Here is a 21,681-nt window from a genome sequence, read left to right on the forward strand (position 1 = left end):
GTTCTAGGATAGTGAGAGGTGAACGTATAGTTGGGATTTTATTTTTGTTTTACCTCTTGTTCGAGGTTGCGCCGTGCTTCTTTGGCATCGGCCAGACAATGTGTTTATTCTTTTTTTTTTCCCTCTCCTGTTTGTGCAGGAGGGGGGGGGGGTGTTGGGGGAATTAGGGGAACAGGGTGGGAAGCAAAGGTGCTTGCAGGGGGAGGGATGGGTTGGATACTGCTCGGGTGTAGGTGCTACATATGCTGATCATGATGGCTTGGTGCGCTTTCTTACCTTTTTATCGAGTTACATGTTATGCAGGCCACCATAGGAACTACAAACGAGAGGCTTACATTCACTTCCTGGAATGTCAGGGGTTTAAACGAACCAATTAAGAGAGGCAAGGTCCTAGCCCACTTGAAAGCACTCTCGTCTGATATTATATTTTTGCAAGAAACCCATCTGAAAAATAACTCTCATAGCAGACTTAATTGTAGGTGGGTGGGGCAAGTGTATCGCTTAACTTCTCTGCCAAAACGAGAGGAACAGCGATTCTGTTACGGAAAATAATTCCCTTTCTACATAAAACCACTACTGCGGATAAAGAGGGTCGGTATGTGATCGTAATAGGAGAAATCCACTCTACCTCAGTAACTCTACTAAATATCTATGGGCCAAACATTGATAACCCCTATTTTTTCAAAAGAGTCCTTGCCCTGATTCCAGATATCTCCCATACTAATCTGGTCATTGGAGGGTACCTTAACTGTGTGCTAGACCAATATTTGGATAGAACCTCTACCCGCCGAACCCTTACCTCCTATTCAAGCGAATTCTTGAATACCTACATAAAAAATTCGAACTTATTTGATATATGGAGGATCGCTAACCCTACGGGTAGGGAATACTCCTTTTACTCTCATGTTCACAATGTTTACACTCGAATTGACTACTTTTTGTTGGATGCTAGACTACTCCCCTATACCTGTAATGTAAGGTATCATGATATTATAATCTCGGACCACAGTCCACTCACCTTCTCCCAGAGATTGGGTGACATTGTACCAAACGAGAGGGTCTGGAGGTTGAATTCTCAGCTTCTCACAGAACCAACATTCTGTGAATATCTTAAAGACCAAATAAAAAAAATATTTGATACCAACGACAACACAGAGACTTCCCCAGCATTATTGGGGGAAACACTGAAGGCTTATCTGAGAGGCTGTATCATCTCCTTTCAGGCTGCCAGGAGTAGGCAAAACAGAGGAAAACTGGAAGAACTGGAGGGACAAATTCACTTACTGGATAGGGAGAATGCTAGCCATCCATCTATGGAGAAACATAAAAAAAATCCTCTTTAAAATTTGAATATAATCAGATTCTCTCAGCTAAAATTGCTAAATCTTTTCTCTATGCCAAGCAAAAATATTTTGAGTTTGGTGACAAACCACACAAATTACTCGCCAGACAACTTCGAAAAAATGTGAGTGACCGAATGATTCACAGGGTTAAATCTGCATCTGGGGAATTACTCTCTTCCCCCAAAGACCTCAATGACAGATTCCGTCAGTTTTATGAGACTATATACATCTAAAGCGGATCCTAACCCCTTAATTATGCAAACATTTTTGCCCTGAACCAGGAAGATTTTAACTTCCTGAATAAGGAAATATCTCTCGATGAAATTCGAGAAACAATTAAATCTCTAAAGAGTGGCAAGACCCCGGGCCCAGATGGATACCCTGGTGAATTCTATAAAACATTCAGCGACATGCTCTCTCCCTACCTGCACAAAATGTTTGTTCAGGCCAATGAGGATGGAGCTCTCCTATCTACTTTGGATGAAGCGTTCATTACAGTTATACATAAGAAGGGTAAAGATCCGGAAGAGGTAGGGTCATATACAGACCAATATCTCCCCTTAATACAGACCAAATTATTTTAGCAAAAACTCTGGCTAACAGGCTTAGCACTTTAATTGGCAAATTGGTCCATTTGGACCAGACCGGCTTTATCCCTAACAGAAACTCATTCTTCAATCTCAGGCGCCTCTTCAACATTATGTATTCTCAGAGGTTACCCAACGTCGACCTTGCCGTCATATCTCTGGACGCCGAAAAGGCCTTTGACCAAGTTGAGTGGCCCTATCTATTCAAGGTCCTACAGAAATGTAATATTGGAGATGGGTTCAGAAATTGGATCCAGCTTTTATATAGGAACCCCTGTGCCAGAATACTCACTAACCAATCATTGTCGCCCCGAATTAACCTTTACAGAGGGACAAGGTAGGGTTGTGCGCTATCGCCTATGCTCTTCGCCCTAATTATCGAACCTCTCGCTCAGACGATTAGATCTCATGCAGCAATACACGGCTATAATACTAAAGATACTCTAAATAATATTTCCCTATACGCAGATGACACCCTCCTCTATGTAACCGAACCCCAGGCTAGTATCCCAGCTATTCTTGATGTGATCAATTTGTTTGGTACCTTCTCGGGATACAGAATAAATTGGAACAAGAGTGAATTAATGCCCATACGGTCGCAAAACACCTCCTGGCTAGAACATCTCCCAGTTAAGTTATCTTCAGAAAAATGTACCTACCTAGGAATTGTAGTTACCAAACAATACTCCTTACTATTTAAAGATAATTTCCCCTCTCTGATGCAAAAACTCAAGGCAAACATACTATTTAGGAGAACTCTCCCAATTTCTCTGTTCGGAAGAATTAATGCCGTTAAAATGGTCTTCCTCCCACAACTGCTCTACCTATATCAGAACATCCCAGTATTCATACCTGAATCCTTTCATAAACAACTGGACTCAATTATCAATACTTTCATCTGGGATTATAAAACACACAGGATAGGTTAAAAAAAACTCTGTAAATCCAAGATGGAAGGAGGATTGTCTCTCCCAGACTTATATTTTATTACTGGGCCGCTAACCTCCGCGCTGTTACGTTTCTGCTGGATGACGCACTTCCGGCATCCAGCTGGCTTAGTATGGAGCGTGAGGAGTGTCACCCCTTCTCTATTGGCGCTGTGATTTTGTTGCCTGTCAATCTGGAGATGTCACTTTATTGTAACAATCCTATTATACATAGCACAGTCCGAATCTGGAAGCAAATTAAAGTCCACTTTGAGTTTAGACCAATGTCATTCATGCTCCCTGTCGCCAGGAATCCCTCCTTTGCCCCTTCTAACATTGATAACACCTTTGAGCGATGGGGAGAGTTGGGGATAAGTACCATAGGGGATTTATACATAGAAGGGACCTTTGCTTCCTTTGAGTTGCTGAGGGAAACTTATAATCTTCCCAGAATACATTTTTTCAGATACCTACAAATTAGAGACTACGTTAGAAAACACCTCCCAACATTTGGGAATGCTAAACCTTCCATGTTTGACGGATGCATCAAAATATGCCCCACCTCAGACAAACTGATATCGCGTCTATATGATGCTTTTCAATCTGTTAGCACACCTTCTACAGATGCCATTAAGGCAAAATGGGAGGAAGAACTAGGGACTGACATTTCTGTGGCAGACTGGGAAGATAGCTTGGAGTATATCCACACCTCAAATCAAATTTATTTATATAGCCCTTCGTACATCAGCTGATATCTCAAAGTGCTGTACAGAAACCCAGCCTAAAACCCCAAACAGCAAGCAATGCAGGTGTAGAAGCACGGTGGCTAGGAAAAACTCCCTAGAAAGACCAAAACCTAGGAAGAAACCTAGAGAGGAACCAGGCTATGTGGGGTGGCCAGTCCTCTTCTGGCTGTGCCGGGTGGAGATTATAACAGAACATGGCCAAGATGTTCAAATGTTCATAAATGACCAGCATGGTCCAATAATAATAAGGCAGAACAGTTGAAACTGGAGCAGCAGCACGGCCAGGTGGACTGGGGACAGCAAGGAGTCATCATGTCAGGTAGTCCTGAGGCATGGTCCTAGGGCTCAGGTCCTCCGAGAGAGAGAAAGAAAGAGAGAATTAGAGAGAGCACACTTAAATTCACACAGGACACCGAATAGGACAGGAGAAGTACTCCAGATATAACAAACTGACCCTAGCCCCCCGACACATAAACTACTGCAGCATAAATACTGGAGGCTGAGACAGGAGGGGTCAGGAGACACTGTGGCCCCATCCGAAGACACCCCCAGACAGGGCCAAACAGGAAGGATATAACCCCACCCACTTTGCCAAAGCACAGCCCCCACACCATTAGAGGGATATCTTCAACCACCAACTTACCATCCTGAGACAAGGCCGAGTATAGCCCACAAAGATCTCCGCCACGGCACAACCCAAGGGGGGTTGCTCCATTAATTCCAGACATCGTCTCATACAATTCAAGGTATTACACAGATTACACTATTCCAAAACTAAATTGCATAGGATATTTCCTGATACATCCCCTACGTGTGATAAATGTCAGGCTGCGCAGAGTACACTACTCCACTGCTTTGCCTTATGCACTAGCTTGCACGGTTATTGTTGTGTAATTTTTGGGATCCTCTCTGAAGTTTTGGAGACTTCAATATACCCAGACCCGCTTCTGATAATCCTTGGAGTATCTGAGTCCCTAAACGGATTAACCAACCCCCAAAACAACTAATCTCTTACGGTCTCATTTCGGCAAAAAAACTGATCTTGTTTCTAACTTTCCAAATGCACTGTAAATCTGATTCTTTATAGACTTGCTAAAGTGCCAAAACTGCTGTGACTCCTAGGAAGACTTCAACCCACTTATCTCCAACATTTCTCCAGGTTTTCACCAAATGTTTTTTTTTTTTACAAAGGTACACTACCCTAAAAAGGTAGGCTACTTAATTGGTGGAATGACCCAACAAATACCCAGTGTGTGTGTGTGTGTAATGAATTTACTCTCAGAATATAAATATAAGGATTACAAGCATGGAGTAAAGAAAGCAAGTTTGCAAAGTAAATCTATCAAGAAAATAAATGGATACATACACAGCTGACTGTCAAGGCCCATCTTATTAACCACATTGGGAAAACACAAAACAGGGAGATTCCACTGATGATGAGTGAAAGGTATGGCTGGAAAGAGAAGAATCTGGGCTTTTGTGATGTGCTTCACTTCTCATGCACACACACCAAATGTATACTCACATCTCCACAAAAGGGTCTGGCTCCAGCAGATACACTATATGGCATTGAACATCTGTGATAGAAAAATGACATACTTACCTGATTTGTTCGATATATCTTTAACTAAGAGTAAGACTGGCCTGCGTTTTTTTGGTGTTCACTCTAGCTTCCTGCAGCTAGTCTGGGAGTCGAGGAAATAGGTTTTACTAGAGGGTGATAACACTTTACAGCCACATTCCATTCTATGATCAGTGGTGCACTGAGGAAAATGTATTCCATGGACAGGATGTGGGGTGGTTGTAACCGAGATAGCCTGAAGGAACAGAACAAAGGCCTTAGTATTCCTAGTTATCCTGGCATCTGGGAGACAGAACCAGAGGCAGATGACCAGAGGATGAATCCAAAGTGGCTTATGGTGCCCCCAATCCATATGGGAGGGGTGGAACCAAGCATTCTGGGTATTAGCTATATAAACTGTGCATTGTCTGTAAAAGGAAGGCTCTCAGCCTAACAGTCAAGACTGTTGGGCTGACTGTTTCATTATTGCAATAATTAAATCGCTATTAAATAAGTATGATTGTTTGAAGAGATGACCAAGTCTCTCTCAGTACTCAATTTACACTACACATCTCATTCAAAATCATGGGCATTAATATGGAATTGGTCCCCCCTTTGCTGCAATAACAGCCTCCACTCTTCTGGGAAGGCTTTCCACTAGATGTTGTAACATTGCTATGCCGACTGCGAGCCACAAGATCATTAGTGAGGTCGGGCACTGATGTTGGGCGATTAGGCCTCGCTCGCAGTCGGCGTTCCAATTCATCCCAAAGGTGTTCGATGGGGTTGAGGTCAAGGCTCTGTGCAGGCCAGTCAAGTTCTTCAACACCGATCTTTACAAACCATTTCTGTATGGACTTCGCTGGGTGCACAGGGGCATTGTCATGTTGAAACAGGAAAAGGCCTTCCCCAAACTGTTGCCACAAAGTTGGAAGCACAGAATTGTCTTGAATGTTATTATCTGCTGTAGCGTTAAGATTTCCCATCACTGGAACTAAGGGGCCCGAACTATGAAAATGAGTCCCAGACCATTATTCCTTAGTCCCAGATCAAACTTTACAGTTGACACTATACATTGGGTCAGGAGACTCTAGTCAGATGGTGAAGCATGATTCATCACTCCAATAGTGGCGAGCTTTACAACACTCCAGCCGACGCTTGGCATTGCGCATGGTGAGCTTAGGCTTGTGTGCAGCTGCACGGCCATGGAAACCCATTTCATGAAGCTCCCAACGAACATTAATTGTGCTGCCGTTGCTTCCAGAGGCAGATTGGAACTCAGTAGTGAGTGTTGCAACCGAGGACACTCAGCGGTCCTGTTCTGTGAGCTTGTGTGGCCTACCACTTCACGGCTGAGTCATTGTTGCTCCTAGACATTTCCACTTCACAAGAACAGTACTTACAGTTAACCGGGGCAGCTCTAGCAGGGCAGAAAGTTGACTGACTTGTTGGAAAGCTGGCATCCTATGACGGTGCCACATTGAAAGTCACTGAGCTCTTCAGTACAGGCCATTCTACTGACAATGTTTGTCTATGGAGATTGCATTGCTGTGTGCTTGATTTTTATACACCTGTCAGCATCCGGTGTGGCTGAAATAGCCGCATCCACTAATTTGAAGGGGTGTTCACATACTTTTGTCCATGTAGTGTACCTTCTCATGCCACAGATGCTGTGAGAGATATGATATGAGATGTTGAATGGTGCCAGAGAGGATGGTATGTTACAGCCACCAACAGCACTGGTGGTGAAATTACATTTAGAATTAGAAGCTAGGTACTAGCTAGTGTGTACTAGGCAGTGGTGTAGTGCTATTTTTTTTATTTTGGCTATTGCATCATTTCTCAATCAAAATGTGTACTGACATTTTTAGCCCATTAGCCATGAAATGCATTCTCCAATTAGTGTCTGCCTATGCCCACACAGTCTCAATAACATGTTATATTTTTACAGAGTGGCGCAGTGGTTTAAGGCACCTCGGTTCAAGAAGGTGGTTCAAGGGACCAGTCCCTGGTTCGAATCCAGGCTGTATCACATCCAGCTGTGATTGGAGTCCCATAGGGCAGTGCACAGTTGCTCCGGTGTAGGCCGTCGTTGTAAATAAGAATTTGTTCTTAACTGACTTGCCTCGTTAAAAAAAAGAAATTGTACAAATACAGTTTAAGTATGATAGTAACAACTTGGTTGTCTTTCTGATACACGTTCACTAAATACCTATAACACTTGGAAATTGTACACTTTATATTTTAGTTAAATTGTAATAAAGTAATGGTAAAGAAATTGTAGATAAATAATAGATAAAACTGATACATTTGCATAGGGCCAATACCATAAACTCATATTGGAGTCCAAATGGAGAGGGATGCCCTTGGGGCCAACTGCTTTAGGGCCAATGTGGAGCCAATGAGCAAAGGTGCATTGGCCCAACGTGGGCAACCTACATGGGGCCAATATTTTAGCCTGCATTGGGCCCAGGAGTAGGGAGTCCACACCCATGATTTTTCCAGGTCTAATGCAGAGCTTTTCAAAGGAAAAGAAGACAAACCTGCAGTGCAGACTGGCACCTTCAGTAATGGATTTTGACACCTGTGATTTGAGGAAGTATCAGCGTCCTAAAGTATATCTACCATCATGTTTGCAATGGAAAACATTTAATATTGAGTATCGTTTACTGGGTTACTTGCAGGATGATGTATGCCTTCTTTCACAGAGTTAAGTCATATGATGATGATACCTCTCTATTTAGTTACATAAATGACTAAGTGAGCAGTCCATTTTAGGAACTCGCTCATTCCTGGATGAAGCTCCAGCAACTTCACTAATTTCTTTATATCTAACTGGGAGATATAAATATGGCTGATTGTTTTTCATTATTGATAGGCCATTGAATCGAGACTGCATTGAAGGACATTGAACTTTGGTTTTGTCAGAGTTGCCAATCTTAAATTGTTGCAGCAGTAAACCAAAGTTGTTAGTGTCCCATGCTGAAAATAATGGACACTGTTGTCCACTGCAATAACGTATTATGCATATCAGTAGGCAGGTTTCCATTGACCCAGGGTTATTCAACAAAAGCAACGTCTCAAAAAACACTGTGACACATGTAATGGAAACGGCAGCTATAGGAGACGTAGTAAAGATCAACAAAATGTTATCTTTCGACAGGGGTGTCATTTTATTTTGTTGAACTTTCTGGGTCTGGCCAGTGTAGGCCGTCATTGTAAATAAGAATTTGTTCTTAACTGACTTGCCTAGTTAAAGAAAATAATAATTAAAGGAAGCCTGTACATAATAAAATATTCTAAGACATGCATCCTGTTTGCAAAAGGCACCAAAGTTAAAGTACAAATAATGTGGCAAAGAAAGGAACTTTATGTCCTGAATACAAAGTGTTACGTTTGGGGCAAATCCAACACCAGGCAAAATCCAAGAGGAAAACCTGGTTCAGTCTGCTTTTTAACCTACACTGGGAGACAAATTCACCTTTTGTATTTGATTTTCAATAAATTTGCAAAAAGGTCTAAAATAAACATTCATTATATTGTTGAAAAAATATATTTAGCAAGCAGTAGGCATTTAGAGTTACATGTGGAGTGGAACTTTATATAGTAGACCACAATCTTCAAAATTATCCGGTAATTCTAATTAAGGTAAAAACGGTCAGGCCTTTTTTAATTTGGTAGTTTACGGCCTCAATCTCACTCACTGCCCTACCCAAAACCACAGTCTCGGGAAACATTCCAAAGCGAGATAATGAAACCCCTCTTCTGGAAAAGAGTGTACATTTCGTTAGCATTCAATATGCTACATCTTAATCAGCAATCCAAAAGTATTAATTATAAACCAAACATAAATGGTAAATCCACTGTCCTTACTCCAATCATTAAACGGGGTGTGTGTAATTTGTGGAACGTTCCAACAGAAATCCGTTCCAAAAATGTCATAAATAACAAGGTTGCCAACAAACAACGCATACAAAGTCATATAGCGGTATAATGAGAGACCTGGTAGGGAGTGGGCGATGTAACTAAGTTTTTCACTAGCCAAATGTCTCTCTTCATTCGGGCGATGTAACTAAGTTTTTCACTCGCCAAATGTCTCTCTTCATTCTGGTAGCCTCCACCATTTCTCGTTCGTTTGTTTAGTTATTATTTCCGGTGTTTCGACATTCGCCGGTGAACTATTGCGCCTCAATTAAGCTGTCGCTATGGTTGAAATGTAACTAATGACCGCTAGCTCCATTATTTTATAAGCTAGGTGGCTTGTACACAATTGTTACCGATGATGCTGTATATACCAGCCTACTCGTACTACAGAAGCATGCATTGCATTTTGACAAGTTCTCTCTGTGTTAATCCTGTTGGCTAAATATAGCAGGTAATGTGTGTCTGTGTCGATGTTGTTGAGTTCAATTTGCCTAGTGTTATATAAATATTCATACACATAGCTCATATAAACAAAGACATTCCATCGCAAGAACACATACACCCAGCCATAAGACTGACCCCCTCTGTTCTCTTCTTTCACAACCCCCTCTGCTCTCCTGTATCAGATTTCCAGACACACAAATATCTCCTTGTATAAACACACATCTCATCCCCCTCTACTGGTCGGGTGCCAAGAGCAAAGGACTTTTGCTGTGCACCAATGGGGCCCGCTCTGGCTAGAGCAAGGCCCGCCTCCAACCCTTTGTGACCAGTCAGAAGACCAAAACGACAAGACTCCACCTACTTTATTCTATGTATAAAAATGAATGTAACCGTTGTATAAGGCCTCTTTTTCACCTGACTCCTTGCCGAGTTATATGAACTAGATCCGTGCACGTAAAACTGCGGGACAAGATATCTTTGACTCATTAAAACTGTCTTTTGTTACAACTGAAATCAACTCTGTCCAGCGTCCGTGATTTGGTCTCAACTCTCCAGTATTTAAACACTAACACTAGTTAAATAGATATTAAATAAATTAGAAAATAAAAAAGATATGCTTTTACCTATTTCAGGTAACCTCAAGATGCTTGACTCACTACAGCTGCTTTTGAAGAACTTTCCAGTAGTTTGTGCTTTACATTCTGACTTTTGAATGTCTTTATTGGAGATATAGTAGTGTCCAATAAAAAACGACCAATGTATGTAAAGCATCCATCTGTTTTAAGGTTATTGTGTGTGTGTGTGTGTGTGGTGTAGTTCTTAATGTCCACTAGGTGTCAGCACAGGTTCAATATTGTTAAACCAGGTTCACAACAAGTTAATTTGTAACAACGTTCCTTTCAAGTCCAGTTGTGTAAATTACTTAACAAAAAAATATTTCAAGTACTCCACAACATTCCGTTTATATATATAGATACATACATATATACATACATATATACACACATACATATATATATATATACATACATACAGTGCATTGCGAAAGTATTCGGCCCCCTTGAACTTTGCGACCTTTTGCCACATTTCAGGCATCAAACATAAAGATATAAAACTGTATTTTTTTGTGAAGAATCAACAACAAGTGGGACACAATCATGAAGTGGAATGACATTTATTGGATATTTAAAACTTTTTTAACAAATCAAAAACTGAAAAATTGGGCGTGCAAAATTATTCAGCCCCCTTAAATTAATACTTTGTAGCGCCACCTTTTGCTGCGATTACAGCTGTAAGTCGCTTGGGGTATGTCTCTATCAGTTTTGCACATCGAGAGACTGACATTTTTTCCCATTCCTCCTTGCAAAACAGCTCGAGCTCAGTGAGGTTGGATGGAGAGCATTTGTGAACAGCAGTTTTCAGTTCTTTCCACAGATTCTCGATTGGATTCAGGTCTGGACTTTGACTTGGCCATTCTAACACCTGGATATGTTTATTTTTGAACCATTCCATTGTAGATTTTGCTTTATGTTTTGTATCATTGTCTTGTTGGAAGACAAATCTCCGTCCCAGTCTCAGGTCTTTTGCAGACTCCATCAGGTTTTCTTCCAGAATGGTCCTGTATTTGGCTCCATCCATCTTCCCATCAATTTTAACCATCTTCCCTGTCCCTGCTGAAGAAAAGCAGGCCCAAACCATGATGCTGCCACCACCATGTTTGACAGTGGGGATGGTGTGTTCAGCTGTGTTGCTTTTACGCCAAACATAACGTTTTGCATTGTTGCCAAAAAGTTCAATTTTGGTTTCATCTGACCAGAGCACCTTCTTCCACATGTTTGGTGTGTCTCCCAGGTGGCTTGTGGCAAACTTTAAATGACACTTTTTATGGATATCTTTAAGAAATGGCTTTCTTCTTGCCACTCTTCCATAAAGGCCAGATTTGTGCAATATACGACTGTTTGTTGTCCTATGGACAGAGTCTCCCACCTCAGCTGTAGATCTCTGCAGTTCATCCAGATTGATCATGGGCCTCTTGGCTGCATCTCTGATCAGTCTTCTCCTTGTATGAGCTGAAAGTTTAGAGGGACGGCCAGGTCTTGGTAGATTTGCAGTGGTCTGATACTCCTTCCATTTCAATATTATCGCTTGCACAGTGCTCCTTGGGATGTTTAAAGCTTGGGAAATCTTTTTGTATCCAAATCCGGCTTTAAACTTCTTCACAACATTATCTCGGACCTGCCTGGTGTGTTCCTTGTTCTTCATGATGCTCTCTGCGCTTTTAACGGACCTCTGATCCTATCACAGTGCAGGTGCATTTATACGGAGACTTGATTACACACAGGTGGATTGTATTTATCATCATTGGTCATTTAGGTCAACATTGGATCATTCAGAGATCCTCACTGAACTTCTGGAGAGAGTTTGCTGCACTGAAAGTAAAGGGGCTGAATAATTTTGCACACCCAATTTTTCAGTTTTTGATTTGTTAAAAAAGTTTGAAATATCCAATAAATGTCGTTCCACTTCATGATTGTGTCCCACTTGTTGTTGATTCTTCACAAAAAAATACAGTTTTATATCTTTATGTTTGAAGCCTGAAATGTGGCAAAAGGTTGCAAAGTTCAAGGGGGCCGAATACTTTCACAAGGCACTGTATGTATGTATATATATATATATGTATGTGTGTATATATATATATACACACACACTATCTTTCTGCCGGTTTTATTTCACAAATACTTCATCTACATTTCATGGTTTACAATATCAAATTTCATACAGTGTGTATATAAATATATAAATACATTCAGATGGGTTATGTACATTCAAGGACATGAACATTTTTACATTGCTAGAGGGAAATGCTTCTCAATCACTTGCCTTTGGACTCGACTACATTCCTAAAGAAAAGTATGTGCTTTTTTCACCATACAATTTCCCTGGTGTAAAAATAATTGAAAGTACTACTTAAGTAGTTTTTTTGTATCTCTACTTTACTATTTCTATTTGTTTACAACTTTTACTTTTGCCTCACCTCATTCCTGAAGAAAATTATGTATTTTTTACTCCATAAAATTTTCACATGCGAAAGTACTTGCATTTCCAATGCTTAGTCGGGCAGGAAAATGGTCCAGTTCACACACTTATCAAGAGAACACCCTTGGTCATTCCTGCTGCCTCTGATCCAGTGGACTCACTAAATACATGCTTTGTTTGTAAATTATGTCTGAGTGTTGGAGTGTTTCCATGGCTATTTCTTAAATAAATAAAAAAAACAAGAAAATCGTGCTGTCTGGTTGGTTTAATATAAGTAATGTCAAAGAAGTTATACTTTCACCACTGATACTTAAGTATATTTTAGCAATGACGTTTACTATTGATACTTAAGTATATTTAAAATCAAATACTTTTACTCATGTAGTATTTTACCGGGTGACTTTCACTTGAGTCATTTTCTATGAAGGTATCTTTACTTTTACTAAAGTATGACAATTGGGTACTTTTTCAACCATTGTTCAAGTCATTTAGCACCCCAGACCCAACATTCACTTGGTGGTTTGAAGTAGGTTTGAGTGCTGAACTAGGATCTGTTTAGCATTTGAGTATAATGAATAACATTACTTTTGACAAGGGGGTAACTGATTCCAGTTCAGCATTCTTAGCCTGAGACATTTAATAAATGCATACAGAGGAATACTGTTCTAGGATCTCCTTTGCCTAGATCATACTGAATCAGTTGTCTCTGAAATAAGATTATATGGACAGGGGTGGGTTTGATCGTAGATCAGCACTCCTACTCAACACCAGTTGCTATGACCTAACCTTTTATAATTTCAGGGAATGAAGCCCTTCCAAAAATGTCCCGAAGTAGCTCCTCGTGCCTCCCAATGGTGGCTCCCTGCAGGGAGACAACGTAACAGAGCTGGTCCAAGTCTGTTGGGTCTGTCATGGCCAGTTCGTACTATAAGGGCACAAGGCGAGACCCAAATGCAGGCACAGGAGGCAGATGGTTGAGCACCGATATTCATTAAAACAAAGGGAGTAGGCCAGGGACATGCGAGAGTTCATAAACCAGATCAGAGTCCAAACAGTACCAGGCAATAGGTAGTCTCGAGGTTAAGCCAGGCAGGAGGTCAGAAACCAGATCCGAGTCCAAAACAGTACAAGGGGACAGGCAGGCTGGTAGTCAGAACAGGCAGAGTGGTCAGGCAGGCGGGTTCGAAGTCAGGACAGTCAAGGGTCGAAACCAGGAGGACTAGAAACAGAGACTGAGGAAAAGCAGGAGCAAGGAAAACCACTGGTTGACTTGGCAAACAAGACAAACTGGCACAGAGAGACAGGAAACGTAGGGAAATATACACCAGGGATAATAAGTGACACCTGGAGGGGGTGGAGACAATCACAAGGACAGGTGAACCAGATCAGGGTGTGACAGACCTTACAAATAATTGTATGTGCGGGGTACAGAGATGAGGTAGTCATTCAAAAAATAATGTTAAACACTATTATTGCACACAGAGTGAGTCCATGCAACTTATTATATGACTTCTTAAGCACATTTTTACTCCTGAACTTATTGAGGCTTGCCATAAAGAAAATCTAAAAACATAATTCCACTTTGACATTATGGGGTATTTTTTGTAGGCCAGTGACAATCTAAATATAATCCATTTTACATTCAGGCTGTAACACAACATTTTTGGGAAAAAGCCAAGGGATGAGAATACTTCTGAAGGTAGTGTAGGTGGTAGGGCATACAGGCTGTCACCAATGTATTAATGCGCAATATACCTAAATGGATAATGGGAACATTTCAACCACTTCATTTTTATTCGAGACACTAGGTTTTTGACAAAACATTTTTTAGGTGTGACATTACCTCTAGCTGTTTTTATCGACACTAAACAGTTCCATGGGAACTCACCGTAGAGGTGTGTATTTTCTATGTGAACTTTCTAAATGTCAGCCAAAAAATCACTGGACAAGTTAAATGGAACATAAGGAGCGTTGCTTATATTGGCTACCTTTCTGGACAGTATTTCAAAGATTTTGTCACCCTACGCAATTAAAAAAAAAAAAAAATGTTCAACCTCGATCAAAGTGATCTGGATTACTTTCTTGCAGTATATCAGAAAATAATTGGATAAGATGTCTCAAAAGTTACAGCCAAATGTGTAGGTAGAAAACAGAAACTGCTCTGTTTGTCACAACCGCTAAGAGCAGATATCTGATTCTATGACATACCAGCACATTCAATGGATTGAAAATTATTGGGGGGGGGATATGCTTATTACTGAACATGTATCTAACTTGAATATGTGTCCTTTGTTCCTGTTAAAATTGATGTATTTGATTACATTAGGGCAGATACAAATGAACAGTGCATCATAGTTTAAGCAACAACAAAAAATATCGCTATTTGTGATACAATTCGCTGATTTCCCAATTGCATTTGCCACCTTTGCCCCTGCCCCCCTCCGCATTTAAAATAAAAATCATAGAAACTCTGCTGTTGGTGGAGAGATTTCTACATATTACACCTTTAGCATACATGATGGAATAATTCTGCATGAAATAATTTTTAGGTTTTCTTGTCTGAACTGAAGAGGTGGATCCATAGACCAGACACTCTTCATGAACACACAGCTGGTTACAGGTGATTCTAGTCTCTCTTGCTGAAGCCTGATGAAAATAACATATTTAGCTATGAGTTTTATTGTGGTTATTTAGTTAATCCCGAATTGAGACATTGAAATTAGAAATGTATATAATTTGCTTTGAATTCATTGCAAATGGCAGTCCAAATGTACTTTTGTTAATGGTATAAGCTTGGATATTTTGTATTCATTGCAATAAATGTTTTATTTTACATTCTGCATTGTTTGATTTTATTCTTTGCTCCAATCCGTGCTCATGCAGTATTTGCTTGAATATTGAGATCCATCCCAGGTTTCTGAAGCAACCTCAGGTCATAACCATAGGCTAGTTAAGGATCAATGGGGAATATAGGAGGTAGAAGCAGCATATCCCTGCTGTTTCCTTAGGTGAGGAGCAGTTATCATAGAAAAAGCATCCGAGTTTTGTTTTTTTATGTGTTATTTCTTACATAATTAGGCCAGAATTTTTTTTATTACATACAGCCGGGAATAACTTTTGGATATCAGAGCGGCGGTAACTCACCAGCATTACGACCAGGAGTACGACTTTCCAGGATCTAATCCTTTGTTCGTACCCCCAAATGCAAATTAACTAGAAGATGTACTCTGAGTGGACTTCTAGTCCACTCAGAGTGTCATGACTCACCTGTGAGGATCTGAAAAATCAGGTTACAGTGGGTCCACTCTACAGCGCCCTCTCTCTCCCGAAGAGGGGAGAGGGATGGAGTTGAACAGTTTTATGATGGTCGTAAATATCTTGCAGAAACTCTGCCTTTGGGCTCTGCAGAATTGAGAGGAAATAACCCTTTTGTAACAAAGACATTCTTCCCGTCAAAACTCCATCATCCAAAAGGGGAGACTGAAACACTATTATTTACAGTATTATTTAATATGATTAAATATGACACTATTTGTGAGAAGATGAAATGTGATATTAGCCTTCTAAATGAGAAAATGGTTTTTCAAATAAAATGTATCCGGTCAGTACCCACGACCATGTGAGCACAGACATTATGCCAAACGTAATGGAACCGCCCTTTTTCCAGAGTGTACAAAAGGACTCGTGACGAAATTCACATCAGACCAGTAGGCGGACGGCAAGACGGACGTCACGAATGGTTAGACAGTAGAGACTAGTATACGGACAGTAAGCCGGACGTGTAAAAGGGTTAGACTCTACATTAGACCAGCGTGGCTGACAGCGTGAGCTGAAAGGTACGAAATGGTTAGAAACACTGAAACTCTCTCTCGATAAAGACTACACAGGAACATTCAGTCTGCAGCTGTTTAAGTACTTTAGTAAACTCGACCGAGAACCACTGGGTGGTACTTTGAAAGATCCATTCTAATGAACACTTCCTCTGGAAGATACCTTCCAACAGACACTCAGAGACAGAGAAGCTACAGCTACAAAATACATTGTGAATTCTGGGGAACACAACCAGAGACTTCTGATGAACTACTGATCGAGTGATTACAACAGAGCGAGACGACAAAGACATACAATTGTAAATATGTACATTGCATTTCTAAATACAAATGAGCGGTTGTTGGGTTATTAAATATCCATATTTACAGTGAGCGTATTATTCAACTGTATGTATGATAGGTGAAGTCCTTTGCCTCTTCTTTCCTGCTCCTTCTTACATGCCCTCCCTTTTCATTGTGTAACAAGCCGTCATATCGGGTTAGTCCACTAGGGACTTTTCATTGCATTATGAGTGTGTAATCTATCCTCTTTGTGTGTTTATGTACATCTGTGTGATTATTTAGTTAGTTAGTAAATAAATAATTAAGCCAATTTGTATATCGCTGATTCATCATTTATGCTAGGGTTCATGCAGATATTCAAGAATTTTGCGACATTCAGAATGACACGAAAGAGGGAAATAAGAATGAATTAATTGACTGATGTAAGAGATATTCTTTAGAGTTTAGTCGGGAGACAGTTACTCGTTGAATAAACTTTTCCCGTGGTGCCCCAAGATTACTAATTGAGTTAATTGATACATGATTAATGTAATCATCATAATAATTAAACGTAGTTTATTGATTTGATAAAATAATAGTCAAACACATTAATGATAGGAGTGTATTACTTGCTAATGTTCAATCTCTGGATATAAAGTTGACGAGCGGAGGGCAAGGATTTCCTTCCAGAGAGACATCAGGGATTGTAATATACTCTGTTTCACGGAGACATGGCTCTCTCGGGATATACTGTCTAAGTCCGTACAGTCAGTTGGGTTCTCAGTTCATTGCGCAGACAGGAATAAATATCTCTCCGGGAGAAGACGGGCAGGGGTGTATGTTTCAAGATTAACTACCCATGGTGTGATTGTGATAACATACAGGAACTCAAGTCTTTTGTTCACCCAACCTAAAATAACTCACAATCAAATGCTGACCGTATTACCTCCTAAGAGAATTCTCTTCGCTTATAGTCACAGACATGTATATTCCCCTTCAAGCTGATACCACGACGGCCCTCAAAGAACTTCACTGGACTCTTTGCAAACTGGAAACCACATATCCTGAGGCCGCATTTGTTGTAGCTGGGGATTTTAACAAAGAAGATTTGAGGAAAATGCTACCGAAGTTCTATCAACATATTGACTGCAGTACTCACGCTGCTAAAACACTCAACCACTGCTACTGTCACATGAGATGACGTTGGAGAGACGAAGCAGGTACGGGGAGTAAAACATTTAATAAAGACGGACATAGAACGAAACAGGAACAGCGTCAGCAAACTAATATTAAAGACAAAAACAATACAATGCAGCAGCGGGGAACAGAGCTGGGGAACTGACAAATATAAGGGAGGAAATTAACAGGTGATAATAATGCTGATGCGCGTGATGAGGCAAGGCAGGTGTGAGTGATGGATGGCAGGAGTGCGTGATGCAGGGCAACCTGGCGCCCTTAAGTGGCAGGGGGAGGGAAGAGCGGGAGCAGACGTGACAAGACGTCTCTTGGGGCGAGCCGGCCAAGATATGGACGCTGGGGCAAGCCGGTTGGGGCGTGGAAGCCCGACAAACCGGCAGGAGTGTCAGAGCCTGGCGAGCTGGCTGAGGCATGGGAGCCTGACGATCCAGCTGAGGCAAGACGCCTGTCGATCCCGCTGCAGAGAGGGAGCCTGATGATCCGGTGGAGAGTGACGTGGGATGGGAAGCCGCCTAGCCAACTGAGGTAAGGAAACCACTTGAGCCAGCTAGGGCGTGGAAGCCTGACGAGCTGGCTAGGCACCCCCGGTTCCATCGGTGGCGACCCAGAGCCGATGCCACCATACCAACCGGAACACCAGTACTCCCCGATGTTGGCTGCTGCATTCTGTCACATGAGATGACGCTGGAGAGACGAAGCAGGTATGGGGAGTAAAACATTTAATAAAGACGAACATAGAACGAGACAGGAGCAGCATCAGCAAACTAATATTAAAGACAAAAACAATACAATGCAGCAGCAGGGAACAGAGCTGGGGAACTGACAAATATAGGGGAGGAAATTAACAGATGATAAGTGAGTCCAGGTGAGTCCAATAACGCTGATGCACATGACGAGGGAAGGCAGGTGTGCGTGATGGATGGCAGGAGTGTGTGATGCAGGGCAACCTGGCGCCCTCAAGCGCCAGGGAGAGGGAAAAGTGGGAGCAGACGTGACAGCTACTTCAACTTCCGGGATGACTACAAGGCCGTCCCCCGCCCTCCCTTCGGCAAAACTGATCACGACTCCATTTTGCTCCTCCCTTTCTATAGGCAGAAACTGAAACAGGAAGTACCCGTGCTAAGGACTATTCAACACTGGTCTGACCAATCAAAATACACGCTTCAAGATAGTTTTGATGACGTGGACTGGGATATGTTCCGGTAGCCTCTGAGAATAACATTGACAAATTTTCTGATATGGTGAGTTTATCAGGAAGTGTATAGGAGATGTTGTACGCACTGTGACTCCTGTTAAGGATATGGCAGACATATGCCCCCTTTGGAGGGATTGGGTACCCCTAGTAAACTGAAAAAAAAATCTGTCAAAAATTGCTAATATATGCATATAATAATTATTATTGGATAGAAAACACTCTAAAGCTTCTAAAACCGTTGGAATTATGTCTGTAAGTATAGCAGAACTCACAGGGCAGGCATTCTTCCAAACTAGTTTTTGTGGTCATGAAAGTTGGAGCAACTTTGACGTCATCGCCCCCACCCTTCCCAACCAGTTATGATTCTGGGGAGACTTTCTATGTCTTCCACTAGATGTCCTCATTCAGTAGAGCTTTAAATCGTTCAAATTGGCCCTATGGGAGTGAAATTAGTGCGTGCCATCAGAAAATATGTTGTGCGTTGTGGCGCGAATTGGTCCCAGCCATTCCTTTGTTCCAGCACTCAAGAGAAGGACAGACGATGACCGATTGAATTGAAGTTTGTTTTGTGTGTTTAAAACATCATAAAGCTTGCTTCTGCACTTAGTTTGACCTGTTTAGTCGACATATAATATGTAATTTTGAAGTTTTGATGCGCAACTTTTCCGGACCAGAGGACATTTTGGGTGCATTTCAGCTGATGTTATTAGCAGTAGCTAATACAAAGACGCAAGACTTGAAACCAAACGATGTATTGGGTAAGTATGAAGCCTTCCAGAACATTCTGAACGAAGACCATCGAAGGTAAGGGAATATTTATGCTGAAATCTGTGTTTCTGTTGACTCCAACATTACGGAGAAATGTAGCTTGTATCTGAGCGCCGTCTCAGCATATTGAATAGTGTGCGATTTCTGTAACGTTAAAAATAAATCTAACAAAGCGGTTGCATAAAGAAGCAGTGTATCTTTCTAACTATATGTAGAACATGTATATTTAGTCAAAGTTTATGATGTCTATTTACGTTATCTTGCCGCGCTACCTAGATTTCCTGCGGACATTTTTGAGTAATTTCTCAACATGAACTCAATGTAAATGGACATTTATGGATATAAATGGCATATTATTGAAAAAAAAAAATGTACTGTGTAACATGTCCTATTACTGTCATCTGATGAAGATTTTCAAAAGGTTAGTGAACGATTTATTTTTTAATCCTGCGTTTGTTGATTGCATGTTTTGGCTATTCAAATGAGCTGTGTCTGGTGGTGGTTTGACATATATATGTGCTATGTTTTCGCCGTAAAACATTTTAGAAATCTGACTTGCTGGCTAGATGAACAAGGTGTTTATCTTTCATTTGAGCTATTGGACTTGTTAATGTGTGGAGGTTAAATATTTCTAAGAATATTTTTGCGTTCCATGCGCCACCGTTCCATCTGAACGTGGGAGGGTAGAGTCCCAAATGGGAACCAATATCTTAGAAAGGTTAAAACCTACCCTAATCAGAAGCCGTGGATAGATGTCAGCATTCGCACAACACTGAAAGTGCGAACCACCACATTTAACCATGGCAAGGTGACTAGGAATCTGGCAGAATACAAACAGTGTAGTTATTCCCACCATAAGGCAATCAAACAAGAAAAACATCAGTATAGAGACGGAGTCCCAATTCAACAGCTCAGAGAGGAGACGTATGTGACAGGGTCTACAGACAATCACAGACTACAAAAGGAAAACCAGCCAGGTCAATAACAAAAGTTTATCTCAATACTTTGTTATACAGTGCCTTGCGAAAGTATTCGGCCCCCTTGAACTTTGCGACCTTTTGCCACATTTCAGGCTTCAAACATAAAGATATAAAACTGTATTTTTTTGTGAAGAATCAACAACAAGTGGGACACAATCATGAAGTGGAACGACATTTATTGGATATTTCAAACTTTTTTAACAAATCAAAAACTGAAAAATTGGGCGTGCAAAATTATTCAGCCCCCTTAAGTTAATACTTTGTAATGCCACCTTTTGCTGCGATTACAGCTGTAAGTCGCTTGGGGTATGTCTCTATCAGTTTTGCACATCGAGAGACTGACATTTTTTCCCATTCCTCCTTGCAAAACAGCTCGAGCTCAGTGAGGTTGGATGGAGAGCATTTGTGAACAGCAGTTTTCAGTTCTTTCCACAGATTCTCGATTGGATTCAGGTCTGGACTTTGACTTGGCCATTCTAACACCTGGATATGTTTATTTTTGAACCATTCCATTGTAGATTTTGCTTTATGTTTTGGATCATTGTCTTGTTGGAAGACAAATCTCCGTCCCAGTCTCAGGTCTTTTGCAGACTCCATCAGGTTTTCTTCCAGAATGGTCCTGTATTTGGCTCCATCCATCTTCCCATCAATTTAAACCATCTTCCCTGACCCTGCTGAAGAAAAGCAGGCCCAAACCATGATGCTGCCACCACCATGTTTGACAGTGGGGATGGTGTGTTCAGGGTGATGAGCTGTGTTGCTTTTACGCCAAACATAACGTTTTGCATTGTTGCCAAAAAGTTCAATTTTGGTTTCATCTGACCAGAGCACCTTCTTCCACATGTTTGGTGTGTCTCCCAGGTGGCTTGTGGCAAACTTTAAA

The sequence above is a fragment of the Oncorhynchus mykiss genome, chromosome 18, assembly GCF_013265735.2.
Source record: "Oncorhynchus mykiss isolate Arlee chromosome 18, USDA_OmykA_1.1, whole genome shotgun sequence".
Classification (NCBI taxonomy): Eukaryota; Metazoa; Chordata; class Actinopteri; order Salmoniformes; family Salmonidae; genus Oncorhynchus; species Oncorhynchus mykiss.